Here is a 22,442-nt window from a genome sequence, read left to right as displayed (position 1 = left end):
TAGTAAGTTACAGAAACTAAAGTTAAAAGCCCCTCAAACATTTTTTTAACCCACTAGTACAGTCTTTTATATGAAGCACCAGCTCAGCAAGTGTTGAATAAATAAGTGGACAGATTCCATTCATACATTATCATAATGACTGAATGATGAATTTTGTGGTCAAACGCTTAAAACTGGGAATAGAATTCAATACTTCCATTTGACTTATAACATGACAACTGTCCTCAGTAGATAATTAAAAAGGTTAGTTTCAACTGTGGCTTCAGAAAACATATATTAATAATTAACAGGTTAGAAGAACCAAGATGTTTATGGTATATATTTAATTGGTTTGAGAACTGAGCAAACAGGTATTGTTTGTAAGGACAATCAGGTACCAGTTTCAACGATAAGGCCTGAACTGCATGGGTTTCAAAGTTGGCCTACACTTTGTTAATTTTGGCTTATTTCATAATGCTTCTGAATGCTGCCACAGCCCCTTATTTTGAGGTAATACAGGATTTGACTCTCTCTCTCTCTCTCTCTCTCTCTCTCTCTCTCTCTCTCTCTCTCTGTTAATGTTACATAGGAAACTATAGTCATAAGTTTGTATGTGGTAGAGAAATATGACACTTTGGGTAGATTGCTATTTATGATAAGCTCAGCTATACATAAATTAATTTCCAACTGAAAAAAAATGCTAATTGGGGTTTTCTGCTTAAATGGAATTACTGACAATCTCTTCCTCCTTAACCCTATGGCCCTCTATTTAAACTATTTATTTGTGCAAGGTACCAAAGTTGTGACCCCCAGAGTACACCACCCAAGAGGTAGATTTTTCCCAGTGAAGTCCAGAAATCACTCATCTCTTTAGCATGATCTTATAATTAGCAGTTTTAGTGCATTAGTTGCTCATTGTACAGCGCCGTGGATTTCATTCGCTATCTAGGAAAATTCGCTGTATAAAGAGAACCACAGCATGGCCGGTGAGCTGGGCCAGCTTTTGCAAATTATAGCAAGCTGGGGTTCATAAACTAATCCTAGAGACATTTTTGATCGAAACTCAAACAGAATGGGGTTAGCTACAGGAAGTATGTACACTGAAAATATTTGTCACTTAGGCTGGAAATTCAGCTTAACAAATGAGGCAATGAGACTGATGGAATATACCCTGTCCAACAGAGAAGTTCCATTGATTTCCATTGATGCTCTCAGTATTTCCACAGGCCTGTTTCCAGAAGGCTATGTATAGTATCACAGAAGAACACTGAACACATGTGAGTCTTTATAAAGAATCAGAAAAATGCATTCAATCTCTCTTGACAAGGAGAATTGACTTCTTTTATTGAAAATTATTTATTTTTTCAATTTTATTTTATTGAAAATAACCATTATCATTATAGAATTATATTATTATTTTATGAATAAATTTATTATGATTAATTTATTATTAAATGAATAATGATTATATACAGTAAAGACAGATCGGCATCACATCAGGGTCACTCAAAGCTGAACAGTACGTGCCATGTGCTGAGCTTACACGAGGGATTCTCACTTCGGATTTTAAGATTATGCCAGTTTATCCCAATTTTTCAGCAGAACTTTTTTAGTCACCCTTATTGTGTCTTATCCCTCACGATACCAGAACTATTTCAAAAGGGAGCTTGTTAGTCATCTCCATTAAAAAAAAAAAAAATCCAAGCCATGCCTTTCCTATGAAATCTTGGGAGGTTGCTATGACAATGGTATTTCTAGCTCAGCCCATAAGTCGTCTTCTTCACTCTCACCTAGAGTAACCTGGTTCTGCTTGCTAGGTGTCGTCTTATGAGACTCTAAAAGATATGCCCAAAGTTTTCTCCAGAGACTGGGACTGGAAAAACAATAGCATTATTTGATGCTGAACTTGAAAAATCAGATTTCTCCTATTTAAAAGTCCTCATGTAATAGCATGCACAATTCACTCACAGATATAGAAGAAACCGAACTAACACCTTTCTGCCAAGACAGACATTCTCATTCACAATGCCCAGTCATTTTTTTCTTAGTTGTGTGCAGGATTTCTCTGCTGGGATGGGTAATTACCATCTTAAAAAGTGCTAGACGAAGCCACGTATATTGCGATAACATCTCCAAATTCTGCCTGTCTCCCAGGCTACAAACTGTAGAACAAGCTTTGACTCTTAAGGATCTGCTATGGTCTGAATGTTTGTGTCCCTCTGAAATTCAGATGTTGAAACCCTAATGTCCAGTACGGTGGTGTTAGTGGGCGAGGCCTTTGGGACGTGCTTGAATCATGAGGTCCCTCTCCCTTCAACCATGTGAGGACACAGGGAGAAGGCACCAGCTTCTGAACCCAGCTGGCACCTTGATCTTGGACTTCCCGGCCTCCAGGACTGTGAACAATTAACTTCTGTTGTTTATAACCTACCCAGTTGGTGGTATTGTGTTGTCGCAGCAAAATCAGACTAAACATCTTTCTCCCGTAGGGGAATAGTTTCCAGACTAGTTACCCAGTAAACTTAATGCATGACCTCAGCCCATACAAAGTGATGAGGGAACGTCCAAAAACAGGGTTTCTGGAGAATTGTATCCTAATATGCTGCCACACACATACTCGAGATTATTTCCACTTTCATTAGTATGAAGAGCTGCATAATGCGATGACTTTCCTCATAGCAGGTGGGGCACCGACAGCTCTGTTACTTACTATGTCTACATGGACTTGACTCTCTCCAGTTCCTTGAGAATTATTCGAGCTGTTTTGACTTGCTTGATCTCTGAACTGATTATTGTCATCCTATTCTCTTGACTTTCAGGGCCATCCTTTATTACTCTTACATCCTCCAGGGCAGTTTTAGAAGTGTAGAGCAATGAAGAGTAGCTTATCAAGACGAGAAAAAATAAAGTGGATGGGTGTTCATTCATTCCCCATTTATGAGTAGCTGTCATGCCCCAGGCACAGAGGCTGTATGCTTTTATGCCAGAGACAGTGGACACTGACGTCCATGCTCCACAATAAAGCTGGGATGACTTCCAACTAGAAAGAATGGTGTCAGGAGTGGGTTAAGGTCCAGGACAGAATGCTAGGGTGGGAAGAACAAGTTTGGAGAACAGGACACTCGAAGCGTGTTTTGAAGAAAACACAGGAGTGTAAAAGACGAAAAAAAAATTTCAGAAATGAACATTGTAGGCAGAGGCAATTGCAGGATTCAAAGGAGGAGACATAACAAGCAATGGCGGTTCCAAAGAACTACCCAGAGTTAAGACCAACTTGAGTATAAGATCCATTTGAGCAAGTGGCACAAAGGACGCCAAAATTTTCTGTGGATAATCAGCTGTAAGGATGTGTCACCTTTCTGTCATTCTAGAAATAGTTCCTGAGTGTCACTCATGTGACAATGATTATTGTAAGTTCTTCAGTGAAAACACAAGACCCTACCCTCATGGCATTTGCATTCTAGCTGTGGGAGAGACAGAAAATAAACCAATACAAAAATATGTTGGTCAGATGGAAACAGAGGGAGCAAACTATGTCAGGGCTGGGATAGGGCATGTGCGCATTGTGTGTGCAAGGCTACATGTGTACACCTGCGTGTGCAAGAGCCGTTTCGTATAGGATGATGAAGCCTCACTGAGGAGGTGACACCTGACCAGACTTGAAGGTCGTCTTCTCCTCTATCTTATCATGCCCTCTGTCACCACCCCGTATTTGTATGCATATGGATTACTTTTCTAGAACATTTCCAGCACATGAAATTGTAAGTGCAAGGGTATCAGGATGGGCCAGTGCTGTGTGCTGAAAACACAGTGAGGAGACGGGTAGCCCCGGTTGTAGGAGTGAGAATAGTGGATACAGTGGGGAGTTGGTGGGGGGGGCATGCAGATTAGATACTGCTTTTTAGTACTTGTTCCCATGTGGCTCCCCACATCTCAGAACCAAAGCAGTGTCTGGCCCCAGGCAGTAGAGTACCATTACTTGGTATTTTTAGCTAACTAGTTAAGCTTAAAAGCCTAAAATGTTCATAGAGAGAGAGATTTTGCTGAGTTTTATAGCTCTTCTTTACTACATCAGAGTAATGGGTAAATCCAAAGACTTTTCATGTAGGGCAAGCACCATCAGGGTATGTGTGCGTGTGTTTAATAACACAGAAGAGAAATTACCATTACTATTTTGAATATGAGAAAGGCTGAAGTAGAGAGATTAAATGGTTCATTAACTGTAAACTTGGCCTTCGGAGTGGGAAAGGTCCGAGTGTTTTACCTGTTCTGCTGCCCTAGGCCCCTGATTCACGCAGAGAAAGACTGTAATTGTCACTAGGCTCCTGGGGCAGTGGTAGTTATTGTCCCAGTGGCTTGGGCAGCTCAGGGAGCATGATCAGAGGCTGGCTTCAGCTTTCTATACCTCTCTCCTTCCATCTCCCAAATCTCCAAATGTGTCCCAGCAGCAAAAACGTTTCCTAGGAACTTATTAGAAATATAAATTCCCAGGTAGGGCTCCCAGTTTTGACAAGCCTTCTGATTCACATTAAAGCTTGAGACTCATTGCTCTTTCTGGAGAGAGAGGGAGGGAGAGAGAGAGAGAGAGACCAGAAAATTATCCAGGAAAGTAAATTCAAATAGCTTTTTTATAAGGGGCATTTACTATGGTATTTTATAAGTGTTTGGAAACAACCACAAATCGAAACATGTAGTTATTTTATGGTATCTTTAGCAGAAATCAATCTTACGTCATGGCAGTTCTTCTATACTCTGTTCTATTATTTGATAGGTCATTTCCTCGTAGGATGACTAACAGCAATTCAACAGAAAATGCTCTTTATATTTAAGCAACACTTCCTGTTCCAAGTTGTCAAAATGCTTGACAGGCAGTCAAAATGCAGCTCACTAATTTTCTCAACCCCATGGCAGTAAACAGTCCCCATCTACCATCGCTACTCTTTACTGGCGATTTCTTGGCAGGGTAAGTTGAAGAGCCTTGGTTCTGTTTGCCATTTTGATTCCCATAGGACTGTCGGTGATGAATTACTCACTGACTTCTATTATTACATCTCAAGGATAGATGATGATGCTTATCAAGGAAAATGCCAAAGAGCCTTCTTGCACGTTCTATGATTAAACTTGATTTTTGAAAAAAATCAAGGCCCTATCTACATTTAACTATGGTATGAATGCCACTTAACTCCCTGTTACTTTTGGTGGCATAGGATGGGTACCACGTGAAGAGTAAGAAGAAAGGTTTCCTGCATGAGGGAATGAATCCTTGAGAGCCCATACTGTGCCTTGGTCATTTTTGACACCCTGGTGACCAACGTGGTATCTGGAATAGTATGGGATCAGTCACTATTTTTTGAATGTATGGTGTATAAATAAGTAAAGGTAACTTTTAGAGTTGGAGGCAACCTGTCATAGAGCAGGAGGTGGAAAGTTGGGAAACTACAAAATTCTCAGCGCTAGTGGTGGACTGAATGCAGGCAATAACTTGACTGTGTCCTCTGTCATTGCATGTGATATTGTGACACTATTAGCTTGGTGCAAAAGTAATTGCAGTTTAAAAGGTTAAAAATAATTGTAAACACCACCATTACTTTTGCAGCAACCTAATAACATCTACAAACCAATCAAAAACAGGTTCAGAATTCAAATGTGGATATGTTTTCAACGTGAGGCTCCCTCTCACCTATTGCTTCTTATGATAAAACTTGGAACCCTAGAATCAACAGACAATGTTCTAGTTTGTCCTTTAAAATTGGAGTCCTGTACTGATGATGGATAAATATTAGAATTTTCATCAATGAAAAAAACCTAATTTTCAAAATGCTTAAGGTTAGTTTCTGAAAATATTAAAATTACCACATGCCACAAGTCAAAGCACCTCATCTTTTTAAAATAATGGACAAAAAAATAAATAAAAGACTATAAAGTTGCATAATTACTGTCAATGATGTTTTGACTTTGGAAAAAAAGTTGCTTCTTTTTAATAAACGAGTTCAACTGAAGAGACTACACATCAGTTTTGTAGATTTTTTTGTTAGATTTTTTTCTATCGCCTAAATGCCAACAGGGTATATTGAATTGAGATTTGTTTTTTGTGCATGATTTCTGTACCCCTTTCCTGTTTGAATCTGAATGTCAAGTATCCTTTCTTAACAATCTTGCGAAAAATTAGAGTGTAGTTTGTAACCACTCTGTTTAACACTCTGTTGCGAATACCCAGGACGTGCCTGGTACATGATAAACACATAATAGAATTCCTAAATTACCTTGATTAAAATCCATACTTATCCTGGCTTTAAACACTTAAAGACAGAAACAGATTCTACTTGCATAAGAATGTGTGAGTAATCCAGAGTAAATGTTAACAATAAGTGTAAATCACCTGTAAAGACACAGAACACGTCTGAGATTTGGAATTACTTCCTGATAACCCTGAGTTGGAGCTGGAATAAAGGCTTAATTTAGGGCATGTTACCATTTTCTGAAACTATACTGAAGGAAAACGTTGCTGAGAGAGCACGCAAGATTTTCCAGGCTCCAAATGGAGCTTGACTCATCTGCCTGGAAACAGCCAGTGAAAGAGTAAAGCGTCCATGGTTTTGATGGATGAAGCCCACTCCGGTGCATGGAATGGAAGAGAGAAGACTGAGGTTTAGGTTTCCAGGGTCCTCACTCCACTTACGTGCTTTCATAGGACAAGAAAGAACGTGAGACCAGTGCTGTGTACCTTTAAATATACAGTGACCCTAGGTAACAGTAAAATGAGGCTCAGTGAATGTTCGATTAACTCTAACCAATCAGAATAATTCCTCCTCCCTTGGTGGAGGAGCTCTGACGTAAATGGCCTGAGGTGGGTGTCGGGGGAGATGGGGTTCTTTCCTTCAGCTACAAGATTCGAAACTTTCTTCAATTTTCCAGTGGTTTATCTCTAACTTAAAACCTTACTAAAATGTGCAGATTTAAAAAAAAGAGTAGGTACTAAAATAAGCTGAGAGCGTTGAGGGTGAAAAATAGCTGATAATAATTTTAAGAAAACGTAGAAGTATTGTTGTGAAAATTATCAGAAGTATTTTTGTTCCAAATATGAGACTGCTATAGCATTTCAATTATGAGTACAATTCACTAGAAATTCACTTGCTGTCTCTGATAACATTTCCAGAGAATTCACTTGGGGAAATTTAAAATTATTTCTTCTATTGAAATCTCTAGAAATCCAGAAATTGAACTTCATTGCCAGTTGTAGTGCACAGGCTCAGCAAGCTGGCAGAATTTTGACATCTCTCCTTTCTCCCTCTCTTGCTCCTTTTTTCTCTTTCCCTCCCTCCCTCTCTTTCTCCTTACCATCTTTTCTTTCCACAAAGCAGGTGGACATATAACAAACAGTAGGGATCAAAACCCTTATGTCCATTGTAGGAGTTGGGAACGTGGGCTCTCACAATGACAGACGACCAGATTTTAAATACTGTGTCTGTGCTCTTCTAGCTGTATGACCATGACTAATTTACTCAATCATTCTGTGTCTCAGTTTGCCCACCTGTAAAATGGGTAACAACAGAGCCGACCTCTTAGGATTGTTCTGAGGGGGGAATCCATTTGTTTTAGCACAGAATAAGCACAACATGTATTATTTTTCACTTCTCTTAATACGTGCAATGTTTAGTATTTGGATCCATAGTCTCAAAATCTAACAATCTGGGCTGTGAATAGCTGATTCGTGAAAAAATTGCTAACGTAATTATTTAGTTTCTCGCTCTCTTTTTTTTAACTGTAAACTAGAATTACCTTTTTCTGGCATTATCTGTTATCAAACAGTCCAAAAGCATAATATTATTTTTTGAAAAGGCACTGAATGTTTGAAATGAAGGGAACTAAGAAGCAGTAGAAAGTTAACTTTTTGATTTTACTAATCCTAAATTGGAAGATGAAATTAATGGAGATAGATGTGAAAACTGCAAAAAAGTCATACAGAAAGAACCTCAAATACTTAGGGCATACTTGAAATTCAAATGACAGCAAATAACTAATTCTTAAACCAAAAATCTTTCACTAAAAGTAAAAATATAAATGCTTTCTTTTCCTTGCTTTCGTATAGGAGGCGAAAGAGTACTTCAGTACTTTAGGTATCAGGCTATAAAATGCACGTTATAGTGGTGGTATTTTAGAAGCATAAACACTGAGGCAAATCTCACAAATGATCTGTTTAAAATAATTTTATACTTAACAAAAACTTCGTAGAATTGCATTAAACTGGTCTAGTGTAGTTACAGGAGAGAATTTTCTGTGAATTTTAGTTATTACTTTTGTAAATGATAGATTATATGGTCAGCTGTTCCAATTAGGCTGCAAATTATATAAAGAATGTTCTAGTTTGGAGCCAAAATGACTCCTTCAGTTAGACCTGATAACTCTGTGTGTGTGTGTGTGTGTGTGTGTGTAAATAAAACGATATAATCCCATGAATGTCAGCATGCTGTCAATAAAACTAGATTGGTATGTTATTATTTAACTCAGGTAAGCCATCGGCATGGTCAGTGTTTATTAAGCTGTGCAATCCTTTGTACCGAAAGGCGTGGTTATGTGAAGGTGATAGACATGAGACACACCAACCGGAATTTGACAAAAAAACAGAGAATATGGATTTTTTTTTAAATTTTAACCTGGGAACTTCTTTAACGTGTCCATCTCTTTTGGGTTGAAGAAAGGAGTTAATATAGATTTCCCTGTTTCGGGCTCCAGGGAGGTCTACAGGGCAATTTGTAACTAGTGGCAGATCCAGGACTCTTTCCATTTTGGCGCTTACCTTTTAGACCTGTCCAGTTGCTACAGCATAGAGCAAAGCATTAGATTGGCCATGGCATGAGACAGGTTTGCCTTCTGGCCCTGCCACTTAATAACTGTGTGTACTGCTTTAGTAGGCAAATTGGTAAACTTCATGCATTTCAATTGCCCCCTCGCCTCTGCAAAAGGAGGTAGTTTGTTAGGGTGGTTCAATGAGAAGATGGATATAAAAATGCTTTGAAAATGATCTAATGCTTAAAAATATATAATTTATCATTATTATTTCAGGATGAGGGAAAACTCCCTTTCTAATATGTTCATTTATATTTATGGCCAGCCCTGATCGTCCAGAAATCTACGTAAATATTGACATTTTACCAGTGCTTGACACTGTTTACATGTGGAAAAACACATCCACACAGGCACGTATCTTCTTAAACAGTTCTAAAAGTAATATATGCACGTAGCAATGGACTTGGAAATATAGAATGAGATCAAGAGAAAGTGAAAGTCCACTGGACTCTCTTGAGTTAGCCATTGATAATTGATTTTTAGTATATGTGCTGCCGAGGCGAGCACTGATAATTGATCTTTAAATTTGCTTTGGATCTTTTTACTCTTTGTATGTAATATTCAAAACCAAATTGTGAAGATTCAAAATCAAGAAGATAGTATATTTACATACCAAATTAAAATTCCTAAGCTAGTATTACAGTTGATGCAGTATTTATATGAAATATTACATACATTGTGCTTCAGGAAATTAATAAAGTGAAAACAGTAAAGAAATGCCATAAATATTTGTGCCCTAGAAAGAATTTACAGGGAAATCCTAGTAGTATAAGTCAATGCACGCTTAATCATATTACTTTTATTTATAAAGCATCCAAACATACACACCTCTATAAGACTATATGTCTTTAACATTAAAAGAAATGTAGTCTAGAATTAATTTTAAAAACACGGTTTTTATGGTGCTTCTATTTTCTAATTGAGGGGTCTGGCCTTTAAGCATTTATAACTTAGAGCTAATGAGATATAAAGTAGGAGGAAACCCAACAATCCAACTCATGGCATTTGTTAATACCAGGCTCTGTGTAAAAGTGTTATGAAACTAAGTTAAAATGAAGCAGAACCAAAAATAGACATCACAATAAACAAATGACTGTTTTTGAAAAACCTAGTTACAAGTATACTACCAGGGTTAGTGTGGTGAGGAAGATTGAATGAAAGGCCAGACCAAGTTTGGTTCTCTTACTTGAAAAAAATGACACTATATTAGGTCTATGCCCTAATCTGGGGCTATGTAACTGCCACTCTCATCTTGCTAGTTTTCCAAAAGAGTGCATTTTTAGAGAATAAGTGTAGAAAGAGAACTAGAATGTTCTACAGTGCAGTTTTCCTTCCCCTTTCCCTACTCGTTCTCCAGCAGAGAAAATGAGAAATACCTTAACAGATGTGATGATTCACAAATGGCCAACTCTCTATTCTGAAACACTATTCAAATGAGAACATTTTAAATTAAGATTTTGTGAGACACCGGGAGATTATGGCATGAAATGCAGGTACAGAAGAATATTCTTATGCATCATAAAATGTATTCCTCAAAGTGGAAAAGCCGATGGAAGGCCAGAGAACTTAATGGATAAAATATCATCACATGAAACCAGAGCATGTTCCAAGCTGAAAGGCAACTATACCACAATTCTCACGTAATTGGAGAGTAGATATAACCCAGTAATCGCAAGTTTAATATATATATATGTATATATATACATATATATATAAAACATGTATATATATATAAAACACATAACATGTAGTAATCTGAAGTAGGTAAATAAATGTTTATGCTCATATCACTTTGAAATTTTAAATACATTCCTTTAACTTTTGAAAAATAAATAAGCAGTGAAAAAATAAGTTTCCTTTACAAAATGTGACTCTGGAAACAAAGATTCTTCAAATGCTTCTCTAAAAACTTGTCTGTTTAAGTGAAATCCAACTATAATATAATCAAATATTTGAACTAGAAGGAAAATGTTCACGATAATCCACATATATATGCATACATGTATATATATTCACACAGATGATTGGTTAAATATAATTAATATATAATACACACAAATATATAAAAATGTATTAATAACATACGTGTATGCATGTACGTACTTGTATATTTAAAACAGGTATTTTCATTGTTTGCAACATCTCATCTTAGAATCAGACTATGCCCAAAATCTATGCCTCAAACCTTTAGTAAATAGCTAATAAATGCAGCATTGAAATAGGGATTAACAATATTGACTTGGAAATTTAGGACAAACTCCTACTAATGATTTGCACTTTTTACATGAAAGAATAAAGTTAGGTGCAAAGGAATAGATTGTACCAATCAAAATCAATCATAGCCGATTTGGCTGTTGCTGACCACAAAATTCTGAGTTGTGAACAATGGTGGTTTACATATTAAACAGAAGGTTCTAGGCAGCTTTTGTCCTGAAGCCAAAATGGCCCGCGTCAGTAATAAAAATCCAATAAGAAAAAAATGTAAAATTATGTGCTTTTCAAGACCAACAAAAATTGTCATCGTGTTTAAAGCATGTGTGAAATCTAAAAATGCAGTTTTCATAGGCAGGCATTACGGGTACTGAAATGTTTACATTAATTTAGGCTCTATTTTTTAATTTCAGTTTAAAGGTGTTGCTACTGATCACATCTATTCAGTAGCACCTACTAACGAACAAGACCCTAAATACTAAAATGCTTACATATTCTCTCTAAATTCTTTGAGCTTCAGTAAATAGAGAGGTATCATATATCAAAGAGTCCTTTGCATATGATGTACAGTGAGTTACAGGTTAATTTTCCTTTTGGACAACTTTATGATATAGTTACACATGAAAATATGTATTTGCATATAAGGCAGATAAGTAGCAGGATTTTCAAACTCTTTTGTTAGAGGCAGTGTATGTTAGCAACTCTTTATTAATTGGAGCTTCACGCTCCAGGAACTTCAACACTGCATTGTGGGGGCGGGGGGGGGGGTAGTAAATGTCAACCATTGTTTCTAAAGAGAGCATTCCCATTTTATATGATATTTGCTTCTGAAATCACCACCTTTATTCAATATTAATATCATTTCTGATAATGAGTCAGTGAAAAGAGTGATTAGACATATGGAACAATTCAGAAAGAAAATAAGATGCAGAATTAATAGCCAATTGACTTTTCCCAGGTCATCCCATCAACTACTTGCAGAGTTAAAAATAGAGGCCAAGTCTAATTCCCACAGCTACTGCCAGATGGGAGCCTGACGACTCTCTGTGTTGGGTTCCACCTCTCCCCTCACTGCCATTATGTGCATGGTCTCTTCCCATGAGGTTCACAGTCATTTCAAGTCTTAGTTTAACTAACATGGAGAGTGGTAGGAAAACACGTACATAAACCTTTTGGTAATGGGATCTGGTTGTAAATTGCCTGTGAGAATCAAAACAATAATAATTGGAAACATTTATTAACCCTTACAGTGTTTCAGACGTTACACTAAGTTCTCTGTTATGTTCTCTTCTATTAATCTTCACAACAACCCGGTGATTTTTCTCTTTTAAATGTCCAGAAACAATTCACAGAGGCTGTATAACTTTCCCTAAGTCACAGAGCTAGAAAATGGGAGCTCAAACTCACTTCCTGAAAGACTTGACTTGGACTTAAGTGGTAGCCCGAACTTCCAAAAATAAATAACAATTAAAGAGAGAGAGGGAAGAGGGAGGTCTAGTGATCAGCATAGTCTGAAGATTATGTTTAGAGCTTTTTGATTGATCTTGAAAATTAGCATAAGCTGCCTGACAGCTCCAAGAATAAAATTCTTAAATTGAACCAAAAAAACCCCATTGATTTTTATAGTCAGATATTTGGAGATCAACCTAACTACTTTGCTTTCATAACATTTTACTCCCATTTGATTTCATTTCCATTTTATTTATTAAGGGGAAATTTAAATATTTAAGTATTTTGCCTGAACAGGATAGTGATTTTTTTCCCCTCTAAACTATGGCTAAGAGGTCCACCTTCCTTTGCTTACTGAACGCACTCTTTAGTGGCACATCATTCTGGTGTCAGATTTAATTTTTGTGGTGAAATAGTGATGTCACAAAGCCTTATGAAAATGTGACAGGTCCACTGTCTCACACCTAACATGCAGGTAGAAAAAGTTTTCAATCTATGATTGTGTTCTTTACAGTCAATGAGATTGAAAAAGGCATGGAGATAAGATACCCACTGACTAATCTTTTATTATTACAATCTGTGTCTTGCATATTGAATTTTCTAAAAGCCCAAATCTGGTGTAGTTGAAGAAAGGGGGTAGTACTGTCGTATGCTTTCCAGTCCAGCATAAATGGACTGTGTGTGCGTGGCTGAGTAGCTTGAACTTACTATCTATTATCTGAAACTTTAATGTGCATCTCCTCTAACTGCCACTTTGCCAAAACCTCAGCGGGAAGAGAGTATGGTTTGGCAAGAAACCTACAAAAATATTCACAAAACCTACAAAAATATTAACCTGTGTAGAATAGCAATTATTTTGTACTGGAGGGCAGCTTTCAAAACTAAGTGGAAATCATTCCCTTTTGTTGTCCACCAAATATTTTGTAAATACCTATGAGAAAGGCAAGTACCAAACTGACCATTTGAGTTGCAGACATTTTTATGTTCTTGGTATTTTACTCTCTTAAAGTAACAGTGTGTAGTTATTGAAATCTAAACGTTCATAAAACATCTTTCTTTGCAATCCTGGATTGTAGGGAATGTAATTTAGAATTTTCTTCCTCAAGATCACCCCATGTCTCAACTTGCTTTTATCAATGGGGATTCTTAGTAGGTACATTTCTTTTTAAAATTATAAAACCACTCTGTACTAATTATTAGGTAAATGTGGGTGTGCCACAATAGTTAAGAAAGTCAGCCCCATTTCATTTTAGCTCTATCCACTGTAATAAAGTACGCATTAAATGAAGGCAATTTCCCCAAGAACAACTCCCTTCCTTGAGATGAGAGATGAACTTGGATGAACAATGACTTATCACAATTTATTTTTGAGGGTAGTCGTTACGAAAAAGTGCTCATGCAGCCTTCTCAGAATGAATCCTTCTAAAATGCATTATTCTCCAGTGAGCATACCTTATAATTAAAAACCCATACATATAATTTTACTTCTGTAAAATTTTTGTATATTATCATATATAACAAATATTGAAATCCTTAGATCATTACAATCTTTAACATTTGATTGTCTTTAAATCTGAGTTTGGATTCAATGAGTCTGATTATTATTCTCAGTGATCCCCTTGGGTAACCACCAATTCAGTTTCAACATTGTGCAAGTTCTGGCAGGATATTTGTGAATGGACAGAAGGTATTAACATTCTGGTTTTTTTTCATTACATTTCAATTATCCGACAACCTGGGTGTGAACGACCACGGAGAGGATTGTAAGAAATGGCATTCGAGATATTACTGACTTCTCTGTTTAGTCAGTCCGACTCTGCAGTATACAACAAAAGGAACCAAGCAGTGTGTGTTTCTGCTCCTATTGCCAAGACCAAAACAGCGAAGCTTCTCCCCTCAGTCTCATAGCCACTCTGGTACACTGTGTAAAATGTGGGCTTCTTGTTGCCTATTCAGGCAAAAATCGTAATGCTTATTTGTTCCATGTCTGCCTTTTAATGAGGGTTTGATCAGACAGCAGTAAAGACAAAAGTAAATAGTACGAGAAATGTTTATTAATAGATCCCTCCATCAGAATGAACCCAAGAAAAGGCCTGCCTTAAAATACTGTGTGAATGTCTGGGGAGTGTTTATGTCCTTGAACCTCTTCAGTTTTAAGTAGCTTGCCCTTTCAGCATGTTAATGTCTACTTCCTGTAAAATGTGATGCAATACGCAGCAAGCTCTCTGGTTCTCTTTTGTTGGACAATGCAAATCAAGGCAGTTTCAGTCTGAGTAGGGTAATTCGAATTCTTGCCAGTTCTGTTTACACTTCAGATAGTCCAATATTCTGTAGTGTAGCTTGAATGAGACCCTTCCAACACTGGGCTTTAATTATTTGGTTTCAGGAGAAATGAACAAGGATACACTGAAAAGAAACTAATGAAAAAGAAACACAGCAAAATAAAAGATTTATCATAATGCAGGTATATAAATTTGAGAAAAAGAAGAGACCAAATATCATATTAGGCTGGATACAAATGACCCGTTGCTAGAGCTTAAAAAAAAAAAAAAAAGCTAAACTAGCTATAGATGTTTCTAGTTTTCTGTTGTTAGAAGTCTTTACCGACATGATGCATTCACTGTGAAATATTTTTGAAATGGCACGAGAGGTGACTGAGAGAATTGAAATCTTTCAATAGTTGTGTATAATACTTTTCTTCCATGAACTAAACATGAAAAAAGTGAGCATATTTCCTTGCTCAAATTATATTTAATGGATTCCCTTATATTACACGCATTCATCTTTAAGATTGTTAGAAATGGTTACAGAAAGTACAGAAATACTATCTGTTGAAGAAATGTATGATATTGTAGTCAATGTATGTATTCAAATTACAAATGTTTGTGCATAATCTCTGACCCAACAATACCATTCCATATACCACTCCAAGTATTTTTCCATCAAAAGTTAAAGCACCAGTATATAAAGACATGTGCCTCTATGTCCATTACCACACAGCTTGAAATCATAAAACAATTTAGAACATAATAAATGCTTATTACTGGGTTTTGGTTGAATAAAACCATGGCACATGCACAGTACACATTATTAGACATCTACTAAAGGTAATATTGTAGTGTTATATGTTAGATATCATTAATATAGAAAGGCAATGTACCAAAAGTGTTTCGCAACGAAAAATTACTACACAGGTTGGACAATTAAATTCGCGAACTTTCCACCATGCACTTACACAGTGGAAAGTTCGCAAACTTAATTGTCTGACCTCGGTGCATAATGAAATATCATTCAGCCTTAAAAAGGAATGAAATTCTGACACATGCTACAGCATGGATCAACCCTAAGGTCATTATATAGAGGGTGCCAAAAAAATGTATACATATTTTAAGAAAGGAAACCTGTATTAAAATTGTAATACTCAATATATACTGATAACAAAAGATGAATACAAATTATGTTTGACTTCTGCAATGACAAGAGGTGCTCAGAGTGGTTCCCATCAGCACCCAGACACTTTTGATTACAGCGAACTACTGCTTGAGCAACGTTGACCAAAGTGTCCACTTGTTTACTTTTTTTGGCACACCTCGTATGAAGTGAAAGAAGCCAGACACAAAAGGACAGATATTGTATTATTCCACTTATATGAGGTACGTACATAGAATAGGCAAATTTATAGCCACAGAAAATAGAGTTTACCAGAGGCTGGAGGTTGGGGGGAATGAAGGGTTATTGTTTAATGGATGCAGAGTTTCTATTTGGGATGATGAGAAAGTTCTGGAAATGGATAGTAGTCTGGTTGTTCAACTTTATAAATGTACTAGTGAATAGTACACTTAAAAATGGTAAAACTTTATGTTGTGTACAATTTACCATGCTAAAAATAAATCTACTGTAATATAAAGTACAAATTTGCCTCATAGAAAGGAGGCAGATCATGAAGCTTCCATAAAACTGCACTCATTTTAGGAGCTTATATGTACAGTTATTATCATATTTTGGGAAATGGAAAGGATGCAACAGCTTGTAGTTGTCCTCCTGAGTGTTCTATCTCTCCGTCTGTCCAGGTCCATTTTTTCTAGATTGATGCTGTTCTTATCACAGCTCTCTGAACACTACCTCAGGAACCATGCTAGCAAGTATGCGTCTCCTCATGTATAAGCTCAGAATGTTCCTGCGTTATTATGCTGGTAATTGTTGTAGAACCTAAGAGGGATGGACAACACTAGTCATTCTTTCCTTAACTTGGGAAAAGCCAATATATTACTGTAGATAATAGTACCAGAAAGAAATAGAAACAATGAGGCAGGCATTTGTCCATCCTCAGAAAACCAAATAGATTTCAAAGTAGAATAAACCACTCAGCTGCTGGCAGTGCTCTCCTACATATTTGGCAGCATAGTACTCAAGTCTGAGAACCTTTTCTTTCTTGTAAAAATGGCTTTGATGGGAAAACCCTAAATAAGCCATTTGGAATGTGTAACGGAGCTCCTTCTGGAATTCCTTTTCCATGAATCAAGGTGCTTTGACTCACTGCTCTCCCTGGCACTTGCTTCCTAGTTATCTCAGCTGCCTTGGTGCCAGTGCTAGTGAAAAGCTCTCCTTTTGGGTCCTCAGGACAATAGGACAGACTCATGACAAGTACCAGGAATGTCTGGGCTAGTAAAGCACACACCTGTGCTAGTAAAGCATTGTCAGAGAGAGCCCAGAGTGGGTGTCCTCAAACCATCTGCTAAGGAGGCTTTACGGGGTCCTTACACACCTGCAATTGTATGCACAATTCTGTGTGTGTGTGTACTTGCACTTGCACTTGCGGAGTGGGTGCATAACCTTTACAGAATCATCAAAGGGGATCTTAAGACCCAAATGGTTAAGAAGCACTGGAAAGATCAGTCACACAGAAATTTAAACTACTCTGATGGCTCCGACCTTATGTTTTCGTATCCCTTTCCTTCATTCGGTTTCACTTCGAAGAGCAGCATGGTAACGTGGGAAAGAATATTGATTGGCTATTCAGGTGACAACTCTGGGCCTGTTTCCTTGATACAAAGTTACCACATAGTACTAGGATGGAATTAGATACCATAGCCAGTACCTTAAAACTAGATAAGTGCATATATATATATATATATATATATCCTTCCCCTGCTTACTTTTTCTGGACAGAATGCAAGCATGTTGAACGCAGGTACCATGTCTTCTATAAAGTTTCTTGGTTGTGCTTACCATGCTTCTTCTAATGGAAGAGCTAATTATCATTTAATGGCATGCAAGCTTACAATGAACTTTTGTTGACTATAACTATTTGAATGCACTTTCACTATATTTATTGTTACATAAGGAACTTAAACAACTACATTGGGACTCGCACACATATTCAGAGCCTGACTTGGCTAGTGGAGAAAGTATGTAGATACGTACCCTGGGAAATAATAACCAATTTCTTCACCAAAATCAAATTGCTGAATATGTGCTATGCATATGCATAGCTAGGTACTGAGTTACAGGCAATAAAATGTTGTCACTCACACATCCTGCTCTCCAAGGCGATTTTAGAAGAGCAAAGCATGTAAACACAAAAGGACAGATGGAGATAGAAAGTGCCATAGGAATTTAAACAAGGGAGAAAACATAGCTGACATGGGAAGGAAGATGGGTATGGGAAGGCTTCACGGAAGAGATAGTGTCTGATGTGAGCAAGGTTTCAGTATGCAGCAGGGTGAGTGAAAGAAACAGATGAAGACAGACAGGTGTGACATCATGGGGTACAAATTAGAAATAAGACCAGTTGGTGTAGTCTTGTCCTAGGGATTTTAATTGGGTTAGTAATAAACTAGATAAACGGAAATCACATAAAGAGATATTCTTGTTACGTATTACTTATTAACAACTTATTAACAACTTTTAAATGCAGGTATTTAAAAAACAATAGCATAAAAGAGAACTTAAAACTATAGCTATAATGAACAGGATGAGATGTTGCAGAAATTTGGCAATGAAGAGGCTTTCAGAACAGCACTTTTCTACCCATTCTCAGTGGAGGCACTGGTTGAATAGAAATGACATTTCTTCTTCAGCCTTATTATTCCTACTTCTTTGTTTCTTTCCCATTTTTCAAAATCTCAAGATAAGACTGTTTTCATTGTAGCTAATGGGGAGAACGCAGCACCAGAAAACGCCTTTTGTCATCAGAGGGAACACTGGCTCCTAAATTTGTACTAAGTTACTGATAACACTGAGCCACGCCAGACTAAATTTTTTTCCCCATGATTGGGAAGTAGTAGATTGACATCAGTCCTCTCATGTCAAACCTGCGAAGGTGCCTGCAGTTCATTTAGCATCTAACAATGCACTTCATTCCTGGTTTTCATTCCTCCTCCATTGCTAAACACCGGGCAATTAATTTTTCCTTTCTCTGGGAGACAGTTCAAGAAAAGGAAATAAAGTCATGAATCAGTTTCAGTCACAAAATCATACATAGGTTACCTTTTAAGACTCCAAATTTAGAAACTTCCTCAGAAATAGTTTAAACCTAAAGTCCAAATTCAGAAATCCCTTAAATTTAATTATTTTGCTCAGGTGCTCTGAAATGAAAAATTAAATTTTCCAATTTGTTTTCTATCTTCCTGCAAAGGCTTCTCCAATCCATAACGTCTCTCGTCCATAACTTAGTAGAGTCAGCTCACCTGTAAAATTAATGGCAGGTCTGATGCCAGCTGCAGCAGAACCAATCCCCTAATTTCTTGCCAAATATTTCAGTTTCTTCAGAAGCCAAGTCACAGATACTTTCAGTTTATAACCATCATGAGGATATTCTCATGCACTACTCTTCACCATAAAGACGTCTCTGAAATTTACAGAAATTTGTGTTGCTATTAAGATCCATGGCACTAATCTATATTTCATATACCAAGCCTAATTTCTTAAAAATGAATTATTAGTATTTGTTATCATTTACTATTCAGAATAATTATTTATACAGTTAAATATTTTAAGATTAGGAAAGAAAGGTGATGGAGTCAAGGGTTTTGTTCTTTGTTCCCTTTCCTAGGTGGTGAGCGTGAGTCAAAATTCTAGAATTTTGAGAATTTTATATTTCAAACCCAAGGCACACTCAACACCTAATAAAAACAACAACAAGCCAGAAATGAAATCAGCCCTGAAGTGTTTATGATCCCAGGGAACACTTGCTGTGGGATTTGTCAGCCCTCTGCGCCCTCCCCCGCCTCGTATACTGAAGGTGGAGACAAAGAAATCAGCTCAAATCTTTCTATAGTGTATCTTAAAAAGAGACTTTGTAATCAGGAAATCAATAATAATATATAACAGAATCCACATCATTTTTCAGAACCAGTATCTTTGTCTAAAAGCGATATTTAAAAAGCAAGATAAGCAGAGGTAACTGTTTTAGCCATAAACCCTGCCCCTCTTTTTCATTGATCTTCTCTTTTAATTCGCTAAAATAAAATTATGTGGCTGTTAAGTCAGACTGTCTCTCTAATTTCAAGTGTAAAGATAACAGGTCTCTTCTGAAACAGAAGATTGGCACACAGACACTCCACAGTCTGGCTTATTGCAACTGTTCTCCGCTGGTGAAGTGGCACGTTTGCAATCCCCATCACAGCCATCTTACCCACTTCACAGGGCACCGTTCAAACGTGCATCCCTAGGTGGCAACAGGAACAGGCAGAGGTTTGTGGGGAAACCCAAGGACAAGCGGTCAGCACCCTGTTTAAACGGGGAGCCCCACGTGAGGATACCCAGACAGCCAGAGGCTTAGATCTGCCAACTCTGTTGGCTTTCCGAGTGCCTGTGGGGAAAGCCTCTCTGGAAACTCTTTTGAGGTTACCGGGGAATCCTGGGACAAATGCACTGCTGGCGCTTTGGGGAGGACTTTCCTCCAACCCTACCCAGCAAGGTATCTAACAACCCAGCTGGACTGCAAAGGCTTCAAGAAAAACTGGATAGACGGGCATTCACGTTTCTATGCCTGGGCACAGGGGGCAGAATCTATAGGCATGGCCTCCTCTCACACCCCCGCACAGTCTGCTGTCCCCCACAGCTTTCTGGTAGCACAGTGTCTGCAATGAAGGGAGTTACCAGAAACCAGGTTGGTAGTGGTTTCTCATGACATGTATTTAGGGGAGGGGCGCCGGTAGGAGTCTATAGAGAGAATACCCACCCTGGTGTCTGGCAGTGCCCTTCTGGGTCCTTGACAAAATCCATCATGGAAACAGGTGGTGGAGAGGAGCTGACAGGAGCTGGCCTGTGAATGGGCTCACCACCCCCACCAGGCCTCCCACCCCCCACAAAAGAAATCAATGAAGTGACTGACAGTGGAGCGAAGTCCTGCTCAACCCAAGCTGAACTCCAGGAGCTAAGAGAAGTTGCTCCCTGATGTGAGGCATTGCAGAGGCTGGCTACTGAAGGAGGTGTTTGACCCTGAATGTAATGTGTGTGCACCGACCCATTCTGACAACGGGGAAGGAGAGGCCGGGGGAAGGAGAGGCTGGCGAAAGGGAGGAGGAGGAGAGGGGGGATTTCTGCTTTCTTCCCCAGCTTGCCTCCAAGGACTGCTGCTCCCCAACCAGGAACTAACCCAGGGGAGGCTGAAGGTGGACATGTAAAGTGCAGCTCAAATTATTTTACATCGGGAATACCTTCAACGTCTAAGCGAGTCTGGGATTGAAATGGTCTCTTATCTTGAAGAGCATAGGGCTCACCGCCCTCTTTGTTTGCCCAGGAATAGCGCTCCTCCGACCTCAGGCACTTGCTGGTTAACATTTCCATCCCAGTTGTCGCTCCTTTTCCCATCGCAGAATGCAGCAGAGGTGTCCCCTTCTCTGCTGGCAACCCCCATTATCCACCGAGCGGAAAGCACCGCGCTGCGTGGCCGGGCCGCTTACCTTGTCCGGACGGAATCAGCGCACGTCCCGCCCGCTGCCCGGACCGCAGTGCCTCGGCGCCGGGCCGTGTGCGTGGTCAGCCCCGCCGTCCTGCACCCCACCTGCCGGCTGCAGCAGCTGCTCGCTCTCTCGCTTGCCGCTCGGCGGCTCCCACAGACCGCATGAAGTCATCCCCGCCCCGGGCCGGATCGCCGCATTCCGCGCCAGCGCGGGGGGAGAGGGTCCTCTCCCGGCCGCAGGGGAGGGCGCCTGCAAACTGCGGCGGACGGCCACCTTCCCGCTGCGGGTTTCAGGTTTATTTTCTATGGATGCTGGAACAGAGGAAGCGTCACTGGGTGGCGGACCGAGAGAGGAGAGCCTGAGTGACTTGCTCTGCAGAGCGCCTGTCCTCCAAGTGCTCCCCTGTCACTGCCGCCTCATGGACAGCTCCATTCCACTGTGTGGATTTCCCACCCTCTTCATCTTCCTTATCAGTATTGTTCAGTTCCCTGATTTGGAGACTGGGATTGTCTTTTGAGATAAACATTCAAAGGAGGCGGAATGTTTTAATTTGGCGATCTTTTTTTTTTTTTTTTTTTTTTGGTTTGTTTCTCAGCCTCTTGTAGCACACTCCACTTTCCCCCAACACACACACAAGGACGGACACGTACACACACAGCCACACCGCTCACAGTTATGAAAGCTGGGACCTCTCACCCTCTTGCTTACGTCATGCATCGGGAAACTCCCAAAGGAGTGGAGAAGCAGGATCGACCAGAGAAAGCGCTCAAGGAAACAGGATTTGTTGCTGTTTAGTGGGGCACTTAGGGGACAGATGTTTCCTCTAACATATCCCCCCCCAACACACACACACACACACACACACACACACACACACACAGAAGCACACAGACACACACACACACACACACCCCTTGGGCTGGCTGCTCCGGTGACAGCTATAATATTTGGAAACCAAGAAGCAGAATGCACATTAACAGATGGCTTGACCTCTTTCTTTCCCAACGGATTTATCAGAATTGGCCTTGGGAACAATAGCATGAGCAT

General features: G+C 38.9%; 1 protein-coding gene across 5 annotated transcripts in view; it reads right to left on the bottom strand.

Moving 5' to 3' along the window:
• Nucleotides 1–21,753, bottom strand: part of PKIA (cAMP-dependent protein kinase inhibitor alpha) — a 64,730-nt gene extending 42,977 nt beyond the window's left edge. For 2 of the 5 annotated variants that reach the window (XM_081070249.1, XM_081070252.1), the window contains exon 1: nucleotides 21,396–21,747. The gene's annotated coding sequence lies outside the window, so the exon portion shown is untranslated. Of the gene's footprint in view, nucleotides 1–19,175; nucleotides 19,337–20,671 lie in introns of all 5 variants that reach the window. The other 3 variants (XM_081070253.1, XM_081070251.1, XM_081070250.1) reach the window with 3 other exon arrangements.
• Between the last annotated feature and the right edge of the window lie 689 nt (nucleotides 21,754–22,442).

This window comes from Rhinolophus hipposideros, assembly GCF_964194185.1.
Source record: "Rhinolophus hipposideros genome assembly, chromosome: 13".
Classification (NCBI taxonomy): Eukaryota; Metazoa; Chordata; class Mammalia; order Chiroptera; family Rhinolophidae; genus Rhinolophus; species Rhinolophus hipposideros.
This window is presented reverse-complemented; position numbering and strand designations above follow the sequence as displayed.